Source organism: Onychomys torridus, chromosome 23 (assembly GCF_903995425.1).
Source record: "Onychomys torridus chromosome 23, mOncTor1.1, whole genome shotgun sequence".
In the NCBI taxonomy this organism is placed as follows: Eukaryota; Metazoa; Chordata; class Mammalia; order Rodentia; family Cricetidae; genus Onychomys; species Onychomys torridus.
This window is the reverse complement of record NC_050465.1, coordinates 13,361,870-13,367,938: the sequence shown is the minus strand read 5'-3', so window position 1 is coordinate 13,367,938 and position 6,069 is coordinate 13,361,870.

The window sequence follows — 6,069 nt, the reverse complement described above, 5'->3', positions numbered from 1 at the left end:
AACCCCAATCCAGTTAAATTTACAACTTGTGGAAACTAAAAGGCCTAAGGAATTTTCTGCTCCTAAGAGGCAACAACAACAGAACAACTATTACACTCTCCTTGACGAAGATCTTTACATTTAGTATAGTCAGGGCCCTTGCATCTGGATATTGGTTTTCCTCTCTGGAAAGGTGGGGAATTGCTTGAGAAGTAATGTGAACCTTACCTTAACAAGTGAAAAAAAAAAAAAAATCAGTATGCAGATTCTTGAACGCTAACTATATTAAATGTAAAAACACCTTTACCCTGACATAATCAAGTTCTCAAAAGCCAAAGACAGTTTTTAAATCATCAAGAAAAAAAGCAACTTAGCAAAGTGCATCGATATGGTAAGCAGCATGACAATGGTATAGCAAGAGGTCTGTGGTATATAGATGGATGAAACAGTAACCCAGAACCATACGTACTGTGCCGGTTAGCTTTATGTCAACTTGATACAATCAACTTGATACAAGTCACAGGCAGTTTACAGGAGGGAACCTCAATTGAGAAAATGCCCCCATCAGATTGGCCCGTGAGGCTGTGGTGAATTCACACACACACACACACACACACACACACACACACACACACACACACATCCGCTGCCCCCAGTGAGCCAATGAGTTTTTATTGGGGTTACTTACAGGTGCAGAGATGACTCAAAACAGCTCCATCACCAAAGCCCACCCCAACATGGGTGACGGCATAAAAACTCCAGAGCTCTCTACATGACCTCTAGGCAGCTAGACAGGTTGGAGAATCTCTTCTTGGTAGCTAAGCTGATTGACTAGTCTCCTCTTCCAGCAGTGGTTTAACTGTTTCTATATCCTTGGGAAGGGATCCCCATGATGCTCTGTTTCTTTCTTTCCATCCATGTGCAGTTCATTCAGTTACCTAGTCTCATAAGCCTCTCACTCTTTCCTTGTGGGAATGTTTTCAGTTCAGAGTATAACAATCTATGGGAGACAATTACCAGCAATCATGTTAATTAAGCCAATTAAGAGTATGAGACCTTTAGTAATGGCCAGACCAAGAGTAAGGTAATGCCTTCAAAATCTCTTTTCGTGCCAGAGCTCGGGGGCACAGTGTCTTTAAAGATAAAACCTACAATTACATCAGTGTTGGTGGAGGAGGGTTCCATGAGTGAGGGAGTTAGAGTGGCCTTGCAACATCTGTCTTTTTGCAGAGCTCAGTGGTATTCTCCAGACATGTGGTGAACTTTCTTGATTGATGATTGATACAGGAGTGCACAGCTCACCACGGGTGGTGGAACCCCTGGGCTAGTGGCCTTGGGTGCTTTAGGAAAGGAGGCCTGTAAACAGCAGTCCTCCCTGACACGGCATCAGCTCCTGCCTCTGGGTACCTACCCTGTTTGTTTGTATGTCCTGACCTCTTTTGATGATGAACTGTGATAGAGAAGTGTAAGGCAAATGAACACTTTCTTCCCCAAGTTGCTTATAGTCGTGGTGTTGATCAGAGCAAAAGAAACCCTGAAACAAGTATCTATGCGTTTATCGTTAAGTTTTAGAGCTTTACTTTTTTTATTTATTTGTGAGTTATGGTGGGAAGAGAGAAAGAGAGGGGAGAGGGAGAGTATGTCAGAGAACAACTTTGTGAGGTTGTTTCTGTCCATCCACCTTATCTGAGTTCTGGATATTGAACTCAGGTCATCAGACTAGCATAACAAGGATTCTACCCACTGAGCCATCTCACCTTCCCAGTTGAGTGATCATTGATAGTTTCCAAGAGTACGAAATGGCTGAAAGTAGTCTTCAGCAAATTATCTTGGGAAAATTATCTACATATAAGACTACTATATAATTTTAAAAAAATAATTCAAGTCAGTGTAAATTAAAGACGTAACTGTAACATGGGAAGCTACCAGAAGTAAACTAGGGCCCAGTCATCCAGGAACTGCTGCCCCAACCTGGGCCTGAATCAGCGGTGGTGGACACAGATGGCCACCACTGCTCCTCCCCTTTGGGTCTGCCGGAGTCTCAGTCAATCAGGTCCATCACACCAAGGACTGCCTGATGTCTCTAGGCCCGGGCAATGGAGAGAGTTAAGGCACAGCTCCCTGCCACAGGCAGTACTCAACTAAGTGCCACCTGTGACCTAATCAAGAGCCCTGGCTCTGGGCAGTTGGGTACCAGTGTGGGATGAGAGAGTACAGGGTGGGGAAGTGGAAGAGAGGGAGAGGTGAATGTAGGTGGACTGGGGAGAGAGGCAGATCTGGAGAGGTAAGGTTAGTGAGGAAAGGGCAGACATGAATGACCAGCTGGCCACCCAAGTCCAGGGAGATGTCTGGACCTTGGCTATGACCAAGGGCCAAGTCTTGATCCAGGTTCCTGGAACAGCTGAAGGGGCCTGTATTGATGTGTGTGGCTCTTGTGGCCACTGGGGGCTACTATGCAGGGGCCTGTGGTCTAGACTGCTACCTGAGGCCATGTTGGTGTCTGAGGGCTGTGCTGCCAGAGGTGGGGGCAAACCAATTTGGGTGGCCAGGGCTGTCAGCTGAAGCCATGGTTTCATGAAGACTAGGGCTGCAGCTGAGACGCATGTCTGGGTCCATGGACCTGCCACAGCCAGGGTCTGTGTTGATGTCTGTGGCTCCTGAGATCATTGAAGATCATGGTGATGCTGGGTGTCCTGCGCTGCCACCCGGGACCATGATGACATCTGGGTCCAGGATGCTATCTAGGAACATATCTGGTTCCATGGTTCTACCACAGCCAAAGTCAGTATTGATGTCTGTGGCCCATGTTGCCACCAAAGACCACATAGATGCCCAGGGTCTGGGCCACAACCTGTGGCCATGAGGGCATCTGAGAGCCATGGCACCACCAGGAACATCCTGATCAGAGTGTCCTGTGCTGTCACGTGGGGCTGTGGTGTTATCCTGGCCAGTGCTGCTTCAGAGAGCCATATCTGGGCCCATGGCCCTACAGCAGCCAGCATCTGAGTTGATATCTGGAGCTCCTAATGGGGTCCTGATGTCACCAAGGGCCATGTGGATGGCTGACCATGTTGGTGCCCAGTGTCTGTGCTGTGCCCAGGGCCATGCTGATCTGGGTGGCTGATACTGCCACCAGGAGCCGTGGAGATGTCCAGGCACAGCTTGCTGCCTAGGGCCATGTCTGAGTCCATGGCCCTGTAGAGGCTGAGGTCTGGTGTGGTGTCTGTGACTCCAGCGGCCACTGAGGGATTTGCAGATGCCTGGGTCCTGCTACAGCTGGGGTCTGTGGTGATGTCCATGGCCTATGTTAGCAAAAGGTCATTGGAACCATGCTGTGCTAAGCTGGTCCTGCCCTTCACTGGCCATGGGATGGCTGGTCCTGCCCCTAACTGGATACTGCATCTGGCTATCTGGTAATACCCCTCAGGGAGAGCTCTCCCCTGCACTCCAGAAATATGGTCCCACCCCTCACCATAGATTTGCACCTCACCTAGGACGCTGTGGTCAAGAATGCAGGTGAGCCAACCCTGAGGGCATGAGAGCAGGAGAGGTGATCCTGCACCTCCTCATCTGCCATGTAGTGGCATTGGTGATGGATGGATGGATGGATGCCTCCCCCCCTCCAACCCTGCTACCTATAGCAGGTGAGAGAGCTGGCCTGGGGATTCCAAGAGAAAGAAAACGAGCTCTGCCCCACACTAGCTGCAGCACACAGGAGAGCAGGCCCTGCACCTCACCTGGGCAGCACACTACAACTGACTCTGTTGTCGGGGCACAGGTGAGCCAGCCCTGAGGACATGAGAGCAGGAGAGCTGACCCCATTCCCCCTCACATTCCCCCTACAGCAGTCAGGAGAGAGGGCCCAGCACTTTGCCTGGGCAAAACAGTAGAGCCCTAGTGATATGAATAAGAGGGACCTGGATCTGAGGGCCTGAGGTCAAGAGAACTGGCCCTGCTCCTCACTGTAGGCTGCATTGGGTGAGCTTTCTGAGGAAGCACTGCAGAGCTTGCCTGGGTAGTAATGGTGAGAGAAACCTGGTGAGCTGAACAACCCAGCTACCACCCAGAACCACTACCAGGGCTATGAGTTGGCCCATCCCACATCCATCGAATCCTTCACTGCTGGGCTGTGTGAGGGAGACTAACCTACAGGTCCAAAATAGCAGGATCTCCATGACACAGGGCAGCAGGATATCCAAGAGGAACCCTAGTAAAAGTCTGTTATTGGTAGTGTAGAAGAAACCAGAGGCCTTGACCTACATTGAAATATGGCAATGAAACACTTGAAAGTAAAGATGAATGGACTAAAGGGTAAACTGTGCATCGCAATAGGCAACACACTACAGCTTCCATGACAAGACTCTTCTTCCTCTTTTTTTTTTTTTTTTTTTTTGTTTCTTTATTTTGTTTGGTTTTGGGTTTTTCTTTTAAATTTGGTTTTGATTTAGGGGGTAGGTTGCTAGAGCAGAGGGCAGACAGGAAGAGATGTGGAGATAAGTGGTACAGGATTGCATGATGTGAAATCCACAAACAACCAATAAAAGTAAAATAAATAATAAATAAATATAAAAATTTTATTTTGAGAAACAGTAAATAAGTTTATTCAGCAGAATTCCAGGAAAACTGCATTTCAGACAATATAATTAGTATTTGTTACAATTTAGGAAAGAAAACTAGGAAAGCCTATTGACAATGATCTGGACAATGACTTTTGTAGTTTGTCTCAAAAATGCAATTATCTTGGGTTGGTGATTTAGCTCAGTGGTAGAGTGCTTGCCTAGCAAGCACAAGGCCTTGGGTTTGATCCTCAGCTCCAAAAGAAAAAAAAATACAATCATCTAAAGTAAAATTAGGCATATAGGATTGCATTAAACTAAAATGCTTCCACATAGGAAAAAAAAAATAACAAAGTGAAGGAACAACCTAAAGTAATAAAAACAATTCTAGTATGAACATTTAACATTCACACTTTTCCAGACTTATATTCAACATTTAGACTTACATTCAACATTTACATTCTTCAAAAACCCATATTCAACATATACTTACTTATACTTTTTTCAAACTTATACTTGAAAGGAAACTCTATATGAATATTTTACAGGCTTTAGCACATATCTAGAAAATATTTGTTAGAAGAACTACTTGCCAAACTTTTATTCAAGAGGAAACTCTATTAGTAAATATCTAGAAAGACTCTCTTAACAGAACTAACTTTTATTCAAAAGCAAACAACTAGAACAGGTTTCTTAACTGAACTATTAACAAGATAGAAAGTATGCTAATCATTTCTAAAGTTTGGAGTTTACAGTCATCTTTGATATCATTCTGAAAGTTTTCTTGAGTGTTTGAAGTCAGAGCCTAACTCATCTAAGCTTGACTGAGGGTAAAATTCCCTCTTCTTAAATTTTTAAAGCTGCTTTTTACGATTTCCACAGGTTCCTTTAATAATGTCAACATTTCTCTCTTGCATATTTTTTTTTTTTTTTTTGGTTCTTTGAGACAGAGTTTCTCTGTGTAGCTTTGCGCCGTTCCTGGAATTCATTTGATAGCCCAGGCTGGCCTGGAACTCACAGAGATCCACCTGGTTCTGCCTCCCGAGTGCTGGGATTAAAGACATGCACCACCACCATCCGGTTCTCCCTCTTGCATTTTTAAGGCTAAGCTGTCTAAAAAGAAACTGCATTTTGAGCTGAAAAAACAAAAAAACAAAAAACATAGTTTTTAGGCAGTATCGCCATTTTGAGCTGAAAAACTACATTTCCCATGCTGCCTTTTTCTATACAGTCACACTGTTAGGTTACATACTATGTTTTCCAGACTGCCTACCAGGTCCAGGAAAAAAACTCCCATTCATACAGTCTGATTGGACCAAGAGCAGCTCCCTGAGACACAGAATCCATCATCTCTGAATCTGCCAGATCCAATTAGACTAAGAGCTACAATTAGACCAAGAGCGGCCCCCTGAGATACAGACACCTGTTGCATCAATTAGAGGAAGAGATAGGTAGATACCAATGAAAAAAATACATACAACAACATAAAGAGCTATATAGCACCACCAGAACTTAGGCCTTCCACAACAGCAAG